At 38.2% G+C, this 14,591-nt stretch overlaps 1 long non-coding RNA gene across 6 annotated transcripts in view; it reads left to right on the top strand.

Annotated features, from left to right (window-relative positions):
- Window positions 1-14,591, top strand: part of LOC109366563 (uncharacterized) — an 85,424-nt gene that overhangs the window by 50,691 nt on the left and 20,142 nt on the right. For 4 of the 6 annotated variants that reach the window (XR_014882253.1, XR_014882254.1, XR_014882251.1 and 1 more), the window contains exon 3: window positions 5,210-5,334. The exons of the other annotated variants lie outside the window; for them this stretch is intronic. This is a non-coding gene — a long non-coding RNA (uncharacterized LOC109366563). The remainder of the gene's footprint in view (window positions 1-5,209; window positions 5,335-14,591) is intronic. 6 annotated transcript variants of the gene reach the window in all.

The following is a 14,591-nucleotide window of genomic DNA, read 5'->3' as shown; positions in this document are numbered from 1 at the left end:
TGTGAGGAAAATGTTGGTGAACTTTAAAGACAAGAAGCACTGACTCCCTTAGGAAAAGCAAAAATAGGATCAGAGAAGATAATCAGAATCCGAGGGCTTCAGGCGGACAAACAGGTGTTGTCTCAGCTGTGTTGCCTCCCACTTTGCATCATACTGTGAAGGATGTGTTTTCTTTGACATTCAGGACTTCTTCTTCAGGAATTATTATTTCTAATTGAAGGTAATTGAAGGTTGAGTCTTAATGCATGAGCTAAAAAAGCCATGTGTGCTTTTTTCTTTTTTTTCCCCTCTCTCTTTTTCAGTGTTACTGTGCCAGTGTTACTGATTCTCTGCAGTCCGTGGTTATATGGAAAGGCTGGACAAGAAAGTAAAAAGCTGGTAATCCCCATTGGGGAAAGGAAGAGGCAGTCAGTCACCTCAAGGTCACATAAAGTATAATGGGCCTATGCAGTGGTGCATGTTGAGCTGTTTCATTAATCAGAACTCATAGTGTATTTGCAAAGAATAATTGACATTAGCAGAGCTGTGTTACTTGCAAATGCAATATTAACCTCTCTGTTTAATTACACTGAGATTTAAACTCAGAAAATAAGCCTTTGCTTATCCAGTAATAACAGAGCCTCTTTTGTTAACAGAGCAAACTTTTTCCAATGGGACAAGTTTTGTATTTTTAGCAGTGAAATAACTACCAAGTTATTGTAACTGAGATCTGGTAGTGGATAATGTCATACGCTAAAATGGATCTACATTATGAGGAGCTCTCTGTACAGACTAAGTGGTGGGAACTAGAAAGAAAATGTCAAATATTATCACAATATTTTCCCAATAAAATGTGTATTTGTGAGGAGAATAGGGAAGATAAATTGGAAGAAAGAGTGTTCAGGATAGGGAATATGTGGTTTCCCATAGGAAAGGCATTAAACCTGGTTGAAAATGGAAAATAAACAGAGTGAGGAAAAAAAAAATCAGTTGTATACATATGTATTTAAAGGAAATTATGGATGATTAGATTTTTCTCTACTGAGATAAAAGCAAAAGTCTTTGGTCATGGTCTGACATTTGCATGTTGTGTCTGCTACTTATCCTGCAGATTTCTTACTACCATTGCAATCTCCAGGCATCTGTATTCACAAGTGTGCAAGCTCCTGGATGAGCTTTGTGCTTTGTTTGCTCAGTGCTTAGTATAATGCACTTTGACCAATGAAGCATCCATAAATACTGCTGCAACCCACATGTCCATAATGTCCTGGTCTACTCTTTCCATCTTCCTGATGCTAAGTATTACTTGTCCTCTGGGAAAATCCTACTGAAATCAACGGATCTACAAAGGTGTTACTCAGTTTACGTGAGATGGCAAAAGCATTTTCTGCAGAATTTCATTCTTAAATAAAGGCATCTTGTACAGAAGAAGCATCCACCTTATGACCTGTGTGATTGGACTACTAGGGTAATTAATGTCTCCAGTCCTGATGGCTTACTTTCCATAATCTGATTAAATGGATTTCTTCAGTGAAAATGATCACCTGTCCCTAATCTTCATCACTCTTCCAGGAACTTCTTCCTTCACTGTTTAAGGGATGTTCAGCCAGCCATGCTGGGGTGAAGTGAGTCTGGGAAAGGTTCAAGCTGGAAGGAAGCAATTCATGTTCCCCATGTAGGTGTCAAGAGCGACTTCAAAGATGGTGGCTAAAAGAAAGAGCATGGATTGCTTATGGCAGTCTTTTCCCTTCTTCTTGGGCAGCTTCTGGGTAAGGAGCTGCCTGTCCCACCATTTATGAGTGCATGTATTTGGACTTTCTGACCAAGGCTGATGACCTGATGGGCATCAGAAACAACATGGCATGCAGGTGCAAGGGTTTTGTCATGTAATGCTGTGCCGTTGCCCTCTCCATATTCTCAGTGGAATTAAGGGGCATGCCTAATATTAAGCAGCTTGGTACTACCATCCTACAGAAATAGTTATTTTGACATGATTCTTGGCCTCAGGAATAAGGTCGATGAGAGATTGTTCTACTAGGACAGTTGGTCCTAAATGATGAGATAGCAGTGTCCCTTCTGCAAAGCACCGTAAGAACAGACACAGCCACAGTCTGACACACCTGTCTATCTTCTTAGTCAAGGAGTTCCACAATAAAGGAAGCATTCCATCTCCCATCCAACTGTTTTTTCTTTTCATTTCTTCTGTCTCTGTTGCCTCTTTTCAGCTGCCCATCTCGCTGTAATGCTTGGATTTTGAATTTTCCTGAATAAAAGCACTCTTCGCAAAGGGTTTGTTTGACTGCTCGCTGACCCAGATGATTTTCAGTATGCTTTGTAGCTAAAAATTCTTTAATACTCAATACTTGTTTCTTATTTTCTCTAGAGATTGTATCAGCTAGGAAAAGCAACATGCTTTCTTTCTATTTGCAGAAGTTGTTTTGTCCTGACGGAAGACATTTTGACTGAAAGTGCTAATAATATCCATTCTTCCAGTACTGCAAATGTTTTTACTGAAAGCTTAACCAACATCTCCTCCTCTGTTTGCTGTGTTAGGTCAGGGTATCACCAGTAATGTCAGTGGAGCTTTGGCATTTTTCCAGTATTAGCTGACTGCTTGTTTCAGGATTCAATCTCAGTACCTCTGTATTACTGACCTCTGAAGCTATTGATTTCTGTAGCTGGAATACTCTCAAGTCTCTGAAGGAAAAAATATGATTGCTCTTATAGCAAAATATATTTGATCCATTTGCAAGCTGCATTTTTTTTTTTTATTTATTTACTGCAGGAAAATGTTATAAACAGTGTATGTTCATTAATAGCATCTCGTTCATTATTTTATATCCAGGTACTTACTAAAAAGTGAGGATCAAGATCTTTTTTTCAAAGATGGAAAACTTAAGTGCAGATTTATGGCAGAGCTCAGTAAGGTTTTACAGAACCTCCTGAACTTCATCCTCCTTCTCATCAGATTGATGCATTCCTCATGTCTGGGGGGATGATCAGGGGCATCTGGAAAAGCTTGTGCGAAAGAGCCGTGCATTCATCCTCCCTCCCACCTGGTCTTAAATGGAAGAGGACATCCTGCTAGGCTGTACTGATTAAGAAAAAGTGTGCCTTTTTATTTGAAACATAGGAGTTCTTTCTTGCCAAATTTCAGTTGTTCTTGTGTTCTAGTCTTTTATTTTCCTACTTATTTGTAATTATATCTAACCAGTGACTGATGTTTCTCATGACTGGGAAGTACTATTAAAGGTACATCACACACAGAATAGAATCATGTCCATCGTTCTTTGTGCATTACAGATTGATGAATTGTGCAGTGATTTGGCACAAGAGTAGCAAATTGCATCTGATTTGACTGGCCTTCTCATTTGCACCGTGCCCACTTCACACTGTTTAGTTACAAAAGGCCTTAAATGAAGTAAAATTTGTTTGCTAGCTCTTTTGACTCCTGCCACAGACTGAGGAGATCTAGATATATTATTTATTTGTTTTTAGACCAAGAGAGTTTGTGAGATTCTGTACTCTTGGGACACCATATAAAGTGGGAAAGGTTGCATTTTGTGACTGTGGATTTCTTTGGGGTTATTTAGGTCTTTTTTGTTTGTTTGTTTTGAGGGGTTTGGGTGGTTTTTTTTTGTTGTTTGTTTTCCTAAGTTTCTTAATTATGTGGTTTTGTGGAGCAACTTCAATGGCTGTGGTTTGAGAAGTCTGGGAAAAATAGGAAGCTGCTGATTTTGCAGATGTGTGTTCATATACCTGTAGGACGAAGGGCAGCATTATTTCTCACAGTATTCCCATCAGCTGAAACATGAAGTTTGCTTTTATGAAAACTGCAAATGTGAAACCTAACTGTCCATTTTAGTCCTTAAAAAAATACTTACTGCTGCCAAACAAAACTGTAAATTTTATTTTGTCTAAACCAAATGAAAGATTCATTCTTCCCGACATGAGACATTATGCTTTTTAATTCTCCTCTAAGGCTTGAAGGCTATTGCAACTACTTTAATTCCTCCCTCTGGAGCTTGTTATTCACCAGTTAAGTAGATTGATACAAACTGTTATTTCCAGATCCCGATCTTTACTAGTTATCTTTTTTAATTAACTATTTGTCTTCTTTTCCTTCTTCTTTTTTTTTTCTTTTTTTTTTTTTTCCCATATTTAATCCATCTTCCCCCTTATTAGCAAAAAGCAACGGAGGTAGTCTTTCATTTGCCACAGATGTCTGGCACACTGAATTTTTTCATACACTTTGTCACCAGGTGCTTCTTGCAGGTTCAGATGGAGAGACTGTGTCTACTGTAGTTGTGCCAGCTTCCCTGCTAAGTATTTGGCAGAGAAAGGTGTAAAACCCTATTCACGAACAGTGAAAATCTAGACCGAGAAGCAAATTCCCCTAGTGACTAGATTTTATATTTTCTCCTCATCCCACTGCTTTTATCTCATCCACGAAGTCTGAGTTCCTAAGGGAAATACATTTTATTGAATAAGAATTTCATTGCAGAGAAAGTGATTTTTAAAAAGATAAAAAGATTTGCTGCCTTACAAGATGCTTGATTTTAAAGGGTGTTCTTGCTCATTCAATATTGTCAAGCACAGAATGCATAATTTGGAAATCAGAAAAACAATTCAGGGGTTAGTGTCTACACCTCAGGTTTGTGGATCTGCCCCGGTTGGTGCAGCTTTGTCCTTCCAGATCTTTGACTTATTGCTGTAGAGACAAAACAAGTGCCTCACTGTCTAAAAGGTGAGTAATATTTGTTTTCAACCATGATCACGGTATTTTTGCAGACATCCACAGAACTGCACATAACTAATAGTTTTCTTCCCATTAATCTCCTCCCAGTGTCTCTGGCAACTTTTTTGCTTCTCTTTCATTGCTCTGAATTGACATCAAAAGGTCTGACTTCCAGGTGTCATCCCACTCATTGTTGGCAATAAAGGCTTACGTTTGAAAATGTTCCTTACAAAAGATCAACATGAAGGTATTTTCTTTTTTTCCAGCAGAATAAAACTTCTTTCCATCCCAGCTGAAAACGGTGTCACTTTTTCAAAAACTCTGCATAGATCTGAGCGAAAAGATGAGAACTGTATACAAGGTGTACCTTTCAAACTTCCAACAAAATGAGGCTTTAAAGTTAGTCCCAGCAGCCTGAGTTATAAAAAATGATTTGCTGCTGAAGTGACTGCAGGTCTGCAGAGAATAACTTTGTTCTTATGTTCCATCCAGATTTTCAGACAGATTAAAGGAGATTCCCTTGAGTAACGTGCCACGCATCACGGCACATTCAACAGATCAGTGGATGCCCTTGATGCCACAAATGAAGAAACATTCTCTTTGCTGTACATGCTCAGGTATTTGCAGAATTGGGTTCAGCCCAATGCATCTCCTAATGTATTTGTTTCCACTGTGAACTGCACTTCTCTCTGTATTGTGTACAAGGCAGGTCATGCAAGAGCAGCAACACTGAGCCTCTGGCACTGGTGAGGCTGACTCAATCAGCCCTTGTGAGTTAATTACATTGCTTTTTAAAATAAATTTATAACCAGATAACAAATCCAGTCACTAGCACTTCTTCCAACTTTAGGTGCTGGTTCTTTGATAAATATTTTTGTAGTGCTGACTTGTTTTGCTTAATTTGGTTTAAAATAAGCCTTTTTCTGAAATGAATGAGTGAATATGAAATAGAATATAATATGTATTTGGTCTCTTTGGCCAAAGTCATCTGTCATTTTTGTTGCTTCTGGCCAGCACAAAAAAAGAGCTAAGCAAGGACATATTTATAAACAAAAAGCAAAATGAGTGGCAGCAAGGTTGGCTAGTAGCTAGCGAGCTGTATGGCAACAAGAATGAACACTTGTAAAGGTACTGCTTTTATAAAGTCCAACCAGTGTTGTTATTTTGTTTTGTTTTGTTTTAGTCTTGCTTTCTAATGAAATCTAACCAGCTAAAGAAATCTTAGCTATACTGCTGAGATTTATAGTCACACTTAGCTATGACTATAAAAAACTACTCCAAATGAGAGTTTCCCCCACTTCTAAAATCAAGTGTAGGTGGGAGTTGCTATTTTTAGATTTAATTTTAAAAATAATTATGGCTTCTGTTTACATTGGTATCATGCTCTAATCTTCAAGGATTGTCTATTCTGCAGTATTATAAGGGCCAAGTATATGAAGCAAGAATATGCTATGATCTCTCCAGGTTGGAATCAACCTTCAGAAAGGCAAAGCATTGCCAAAATCTAACAACAGTATGTTTAGGCCAGTTGCCTTACACTGGCTATTGCTAAGATACCAGACTTTTGGATTCCTGATACCCAAAAGGATTATTCATTCTTGGCTTCTCTACATAATGTACAAATAAAAGGGAACTATAAATCATACCTTGGAAAACTCAGTCAGGCTTTAATGCCTTAAACTTGCCAAGTTTGCCTTACTAAGAAGCAGCTGTTTCATACACTAAAGTAAATAATAAAAAGTAAATTTTTGAACATAAAGGTCGAGCATACAGGAGAAAGAGGAGAGATTGACAAGGGAGGTGATTCCCATACAGCTAGATGTAGAGGGGCAGTTAATTCCCTGATGTATGGCAAGAATATTTATTATTTTCTTCAACAGGCTGTGTTTAGGTTATGTTACACCATCCTGATAAGGAGAAGCAAATCAGGGAGACTTTCCTGGGTAATGGAGTACTGCAGTGCACGTAACAACCACTGCATGCATTATCATCAGCTTGTACTGTTCCAGGGCACCAGGGTTTGCAAATGCTTTGCATTTGTTTTTGGAGCAAAGTATGCTTTTAGACTCTCACAGAAAAATCAGTCACGAGTGCAGATATAACAAGTATTTTGTTCCTGATAGCTTTTCTCTCCCCAGACTACGGCTGCTGCTCTGGTGCCAGATCTAGTGTGGCCATTTCTTTCCCCAGGGCCCTTCTCTGTGCAGCCAGCAGCAGTGACACAAGTGTGCTGTCAATGTGTTAGTGGCCTAGCCAGGTTAGCAGCTGGGGGGCTGTAACCTTGCTAGGCCATAGAAGTGGGCACACAGTGCTGCCCCAAGCTGAGGACTGACCAAACCTCACAGTTTGGCATGTGGTTCCATGTGCAAGAGTGCTTCAGAAGCATCCCTCTACTTCAGAGGGTCAGTTGTAGGAGAGGGAGGATTCTCCCAAGGACAAACATTGGTGGCCACTTGACCAAAGTACCAAAAGTACAAGTGGATCACACTTGTTCCTGAAAGGATCAAGGGATCTTCTCTCCTCTGGGGAAGGTGGATGGCAAAAGCAGTGTTGTCTGATGTTGCTACAGCCTGTTATTTCAGCTGTGGAGGTGCCCAGACTGCTGGATCAATAAGTAGCTGAAAAATATATAGCTGTTTCAGAGAGAGACTTGCAAATAAACTGTTTCTACTGTTTTAAAGTCAAACTGTCTTTGAATCTGCTGTTTTCTTCCTGCAGTTGTTTGCTTCCAAGGATACTGCCTGCAAGACATGTCAACTGGAGGGAATTGCATTAGCAAAATGGGAAATCCATATAGTTAGCTGTGCTGTGGTTGACTGGTTTTTATTCTTGGCTTACAGCATAGTGATATTCAAACTGTCAGCCACATCTAAGTTGGATTTAAATGAATGTGAGTCCAAACTGGCATGTGAAATTCAATTAAATCACCACATCAACTTCTGTATTTGCGTTCTGAGGATTGAGACTTAAAATAAGTGTTAACACTATGAATTGTACACAGTGATGGAATTTCTGGGGTCAGTTTCCTGGTGGAAGGTAATCAACAAAGATATAAATGTAATGAAGTCTTGTTTTGAAATGCAGTGCAGGTGCAATATCCAGCAGAAAAATAAGTTAATCAATGAACCATTTTGATATTTCAAATTCTGAGTACAGGCTACGCACTGGGCATATATTATTCAGTTTGAAAGACAGTGTAAATTATTAATAACATAACTAGATTGAATGTCTCTATCCATTCATTCATCCTGCAAGTGGGGGTCTTACTCCTAAATATTTAACAACCGTTGTAACAACTAACCTATTTTCTTCCTTTCCAGCCTGTAGGAGGAATTACTTCATTCACTTGTGACAATTTTATTTGCATATATAAATGTGTTCAAGTGAATCTAAGCTGGAGAAATACACATCAGTTAGTGCTGCAGATGAATTGGTTGCTGCTTCATGGCATGTACAGCTCTTAGAGATAAAACAAGACAAGACCAGATTCTGCGTAGGCTCTGTCTGCTTCATGCTTTATGTTTGCTGATGAGCTGTTTAGCGTATAGATGTTGTGGTAGATCATGGATATGATGTTGTTCATACAAGACTGGTACAAAATATCATTGCGGAACCTCTGACTCCATTACAATGGTGGAGAGTAGAAGGAAGTTAAGGTAGTTGGAAGATGTTGCCCCAGTTATATGGCCTCATATAATGAGTGCAATTAAAACTTCTTTTGGCAGTCCCAGTCCTGCTTGTGACTGTCAGTTCTTGCAGGGTTGTCTATGTTCATTAGTGCATCCGCTATAAAACATTTTGTTAGCCCAAGACTGCCAGAGTTATTAAGATATCTTCTTTTGCCAAGATAGGAGCCAGGAGCAGCTAGCCAAGACACTTGTGCCCTCTGAAGTTCATGGCAAAGAAGGTTGGCACTGCAGCGGTAGAAGTTAAGAGCTTACAGATGAGTAAAATGAGTCATTGTCTGATTGGTAGGCCAAAAACCCATACCTTGCAGTGATTAAGAAGTTCGTGAACTGAAGAGAGAATGTGGTCCCTTTTTCTTTCTGTCCTATATTTTTTCTTTGCTTTGTTCTTCTGAACAACCAGTGTTACTTACTTGAATAGTCTTTTACTTGGAAAACAATTCTGTATCCTTACTGTTATGAAGAAAAATAAAGTCCCTGATTGATTGTCGTCTTAGCTTATCTTTCTTTTTTTGTCCTTGCAACATTGGGATTGTCATTCACCTGCTGTCCTCCAAACTTGAATTTGATGCTCTCCATCTCTCTTTTCCTAGGTTTTCTTGTATTTCATTCTTGGTACACTGTTCCCAGAATAAATTTTACTGACTGCTTTGGTATTTTGGACTCTAACATGACAGAAATATACCTGTTGAAGATTAGAAAAAATTAATGAACAAGTCGAAGTTTCTGCTAAGACAAGGTGAATGACAGTTAGTTGAAAAGTGATCCTGGTGGTTCAACCATGGACTAAAACACTGAATCTTTGGACTACGTCTAAATACAACTAACCCTTCTTTCATAATCACTAACTTTTACATAGTAATCTATTTTTCCAAACTCATACTACATGATCTGGACCTTTCAAATTTACAGTCTTCAGGAAATATTTTTAACAAGCTTCTCAGCTTCCTACATCATCATGTGGGAAATTCTATTTGTCATAATATACCGGGAACGTGTAAAGATAATTTGGTTGTACTTCATCACAACACGATTAAGATAGATTAATTGTGCTGGCTTTTATCAGGTAAACACTGTACAAAAGTCTACTTTGGCTCTCGCAATGTTTTTAGCCAGTCAGTTTTGATATTCCTTTCTTTCCATGAATAAAATCATTTGTGCCTCTTTAGGTGCACAGGTCATTTTGCACATTGGGTGTAGCTCCTAAAATGAGCCAGAGAGGAGGGGACATAGGCATGGGGGAACAGCTTCAGGAACTGTTAGGAACCACTCCCAGCTTGTTAAAAAATTATTTCCATGTGAGCTAATACTATTCCTAAAGCTCTTAGTGGAAACAGAGTTCAGTATTATCTAGCTACATCTGGAAAGGCTCTTTTCGTCAGAATGTAATTTTTATAACATGGCTATTCTAGAAACAAAGTGAAAGCTCTGGTTAGCTTTCCATCTAGTTCCCTGAATGCTCCTCTAGCTTTCACAGAGATTTTTTTTTTTTTTTCCAGCTGTGCCAATATCTGGATTGTAAGAACAAACCAAAGATTTAGATACAGTTATGCATGCCTTGCAATGTTTAATGAGCTTTCTGAACAACTGTCATGAGTATGTTATTTGCATGAACAGTTTATGTTTATGCATATATATTACACTAAATGTGTTTTATGAAAAGAAAGCATCAGAGTAATGAATGCATATATACTTTATATAAAACCTTTTCTTTGGTCACTTATGACTTCACATCAATACAGCTACTAGCTCGCAAGATTTTATGAGTACCTGACGGACAGCACAGAGGCCTTTGTTATTAACTTTGTGTATGTATGTGTTTGTGTGTATGTATCACAGAGAGAGAGCTCAGCACAGGCAGTGATTACAGCGAGGAGCTGAGAACAATCAAATTTCACTGAAATTATTGATTGTTTGAAAATAAATTTTCCATTCTAAAACTTGTCCTTGTATTAGAAAGTCTGAAAAGATCTAGAGGATAGATGGAAAAATGTGCATGGTTTTGTTGTTGTTTGATTGTTTAATTACTACTATTGTTTTTTTTTTAATTTTTGTTTTGTTTGTTTTTTGTTTTATTTTTGTTTTTGCGATATCCATGATTTTTGAAATACCAGAAAACTGCAATCTATCTTTTCTGGTGTTTTTTTGTTTTTTTGTTTGTTTGTTTTTCTGAAGGATCTTCTGAATTTCTGACTGATACCTACTGTGAATATAGTTGCACTTTTTCAATCTGCTTCAAACAGCTACCTGTTTCTCTAGGTGCCTTCTTGCAGTCTCCTGTGACATGCCCAGTTGTCCCCCTGTAGGTCTGCAGATATTGTGGAATTTTCCAGTGCAGACAGGGCTGTTGTTTTGAATGAAAAATAGTCTGGGGAAAAACACACCCCATTTTCAGTGGCTTTTCTCCATGATGAATAAATTCACAGAGGAGAGCATGCTTGTGCTTTTCCATTCCTATTCTAAAGCATTAAATACAGCCTTCAGTGTCAACAGTCCAAAGCCCCATATTTTGGATAGGTAAAACACTTTTAGAGAACAGATTTTAGAAATGTTCTCTGCTATAGGCTGAGATCTTTTCCCATTTTTGTTGTGTGAATATCAGCTATGTTTTATTTTAGTAAGAGTCTAATAAGTCAGTGAATCTGCCTGAATATAGTTTATGTGCTAAACAGTTCATTTACATATATTGTACTATTAGATTAGATAGCCAACAAGCCTTCTGGTTCCAGAAACTTTGTAGATGGTTCTGTAATAGAAGAAATATAACCTCAAGTAAACACGAGACTCATTGTTTCATTTAGGTATTGGGCTAAGGTACTGGATGATTGACCTACAAAATGTGGCAAAGCCACTACTTCATCTCAAATTGTGCCCTTCTCCGCTTCTACCTGAAGTCAGTTTCAACTTTCAGATAAAATAATTGACCTACAGGCTTCAAAACAGAGAGGGGAATTCATTTTCTGGCAGGTGTATGCTTTCTGAACACCTCAGTAAATCCTCCAATGTTAGTAAACTGCTTTTAGTTGAGCACTAGGTTAGAAAAAGTAGAACTGTGTTTGGAAAGTGCAGAGAAGAGAGAAAAACATTTCAAGAATTTATATTCTTTCCTTGCTATGCATAATTTGTAGGAATCTGTAGGAAAATCATAGCAGCATATTGTTCATTCCTTCCTTCCTTCTCCCCAAAATTAGAACAGAAGGTGGGATTCTGCTAACCACTAATTGCCTGGAATTCTGTGATTTCCTCTGATGCCATGCTCTGGCCTACACAGGACTGGTATGCAGCTGAAGACACTGGCACACACAAGAAACAAAAGAGAGACCTTATCATGAAAGTGGTGAACATGCAGGCAAGATCACTCTGCAAGCATTAACTGGTATTTTTACTGATCTTCTGAAAAGGTCAGACTGGTGGGAGTCTTAGCAATAGCAACAAAATAAACCAATCAACCAAGAGAAAAGAAAAAGAAAAAAAAAAAGAAGCAGATTATTAGACAAAGGAGCCCATAAGAAGCGCTAGATACTGTGATCCATGATCAGGTTATGCAAGCAGGGTCACCAAAGGTGGATTAGGCCAGGATAGGGGTAGTACCAAGATGATGAACCTAACATTACAACCAAATTTAATTCTGTCTAAATATTTGAAAATAGTAGACAGTATCTCTCTCTGGCTCTTTGTGTGTGTATATGTTGTGACCTCAGGCCAGCACATGCTTACACTGAAAAGCCCTTTGCTCACAGATGTCTTTCCATCATGAAGAGGTACCATTTTATTACGTGCACTTCTGGAGACATGGCTACCAGAATCAAATCCTTGATAAATTTCCTTTGAAGATGGAGCCTTTTTTTTCTGTGATAGTCTTCAATAGAGAAGGATAACTTAGTTTAGCTTTCACTTATGGCCTTCAAAAACATTGTTTCTGCACTGGATGCTTAAGGACCTTAGTAGTATCCCATCATTGAGGTTCATATTAGAATTGAAACACAGAGAACAAAAAAGCAAACTGCTCGTTTCACCCTAATTTTCTGCTTTCTCTTAAACACCATTACATTCTAGAAATCCTGATACACCAAATGTAGCTTGTCTTTGTTTGTTGTCATATTTGTGATTCCTTTTACCATGTTCTCAACAGCAGCAGAAAAGTAGCCTGTTTTCTTTGAGTATGTTCAGATAGTAGGTCTAACAAAATATGAAGTCATTCTAAACTTTAATTTTGAAATAGATTTTCTAGACCAAAAAAAAAAAAAAAAAAAAAAAAAGGTTATGCTCTTCTTTTCATGATTGCTTTCTATGTCTCCAGGTTTGTGCCATTTAAATGTTTTAAGAGAAAGCAACATGATTTTCTTTCAACACTCTGACTTTTGTCAAAGTCATTCATCTGTTTAAACTACCATGAAGAAGCCATTATTTCAAAGAGGAAAGATACCCAAGAGGCTGGAAATGGAGAGCACCATGTGTCATTTCTGTTTCCTTGCAGGAAGCCTTCTAGAGCTGTAGTGTAGCCAGAGGACTTCAGCACACACAAATGCTTAGGCAGAAATGCAGAAGAGTCTGTGTAAATTTTTTGCTCCGGTTAAAATCTCCTGGCAATACTAGACATAGATGTACCCAGGTTCAATGCACAACTCCAGACCATGGGCCACCAATAAAAAGCCAGAGTTTTGCTACCTAATATTCAGTTTGGACACAAGTAACTCCTTTAAAGTACTCAGTGGTGATTTAGCACTCAGTTTCTTACTCAGGTATATGTGATTAACAAAGAAACACCTTCATTCTCTAGCCAAAGGATGGTTCTAAAGTTCTGGCTAAACTGACAGTTCTTTACAGCCATTAGTGGAATTTTACAAAAGGAGAGGGTAGAAAGACTCTTTCAGTTTTCCATTAATCATAGTATCATAGAGTCATATTATGGCTTGGGTTGGAAGGGATCTTAAAGGTCTTGTAATTCCAACCTCCTGCTATGGGCATGGTTGCCACCCAGCAGATCGGGCTGTCCAGGATCCCAGCACCTTCAGGGATGTGGCGACTACAGCTTCTGTGGGCAAACTCTGCAGCACCTCACCACCCTGTAAGTAAAGAATTTCCCCCTAACATCTAACCTGAATCTCCACTGTTTTAGTTTAAATCCATTCCCGCTTCTCTGAAATATCATCAGACCATGTAAAAAGTTGGATTCCCTTAAGTTTGTAAGCTCCCCTCAAGTACTGGAAGAAAACCATGCAGTGATATTCATTGGGGAAAACACAACAGATCCTAACAGAAATGAAAATATGAAAAAGTCCCTTTAAGAACATCAACAAAAAATGAGTATCATGTATGTACCAAGACACGTTTTGTCACAGCTCTGTCAACATCACCTTTGTTATGATTAGAGGCTAATTTGCATATGCAGATAACATAGTCATGTGAACAAGCCTTTACGGTATTATGACTATTTATAAATCTTTTACCTGAAGTGCCTGTGAAGTGGTGTTTACACAGGCTTCAAGGCTATCTTTCCTGTAACGGTTTGGCAAGGATATTAAAGGGAAGAGGTAACATCAAAAAAGCAGCATGTGAAAAATGCAAATATCCAGGGGAAATAACAACATATGAATCTCTGTGACAGCAGATTCCTTGGTGGAACTGAGTTAGCCCCATCTGTGCAGGCAGGCAGTTCATTGGAATGTAGGAAAAATAGTGAGGACAGGAGTTCTTCAGGCTGGTGATGGCAGGTTCAACGCATCTGATGTTCCTGTTGATGTCAGTATTTTTCAGCCTAAGGGAAAATACAGCCTGATGCAAACTGCATTAACTGTGAGGCACTCAGATGGGAAGCATTTTTATGATCAGCCTATTTCATGGAATGAAAGGAGAAGAATTACTGTGACATGCTGGGGTATATGTTGTTAATTGCTCGTCATAACAATTCTTTTCTTCAACAAGATCTCTCTTTTCCCTTACCTCCTCACCCTATGAAATGATCTTGTCAATATGGAGAGAGCAACCGTGAGGAATCTGTAATGAAAAAGTGCTGTTGCCATGGCACAGAGTTCTGGTCTTACATTAAAAGAATTTCTTAGTCCTCATTTGCATTCCCTGACCCTCAGAACAGCTATATCAATTGTTTGAATTCAAACAATTAAAAAATCTTTATTACTAAGAAGAAATTAAAAGAAGTAATGAGCTTAACACAACTCTAGATCAAA

Source organism: Meleagris gallopavo, chromosome 3, assembly GCF_905368555.1.
Source record: "Meleagris gallopavo chromosome 3, MGAL_WU_HG_1.1, whole genome shotgun sequence".
Lineage (NCBI taxonomy): Eukaryota > Metazoa > Chordata > Aves > Galliformes > Phasianidae > Meleagris > Meleagris gallopavo.
The sequence above is the reverse complement of the archived record's forward strand: the minus strand, read 5'-3'. Positions and strand labels throughout refer to the sequence as shown.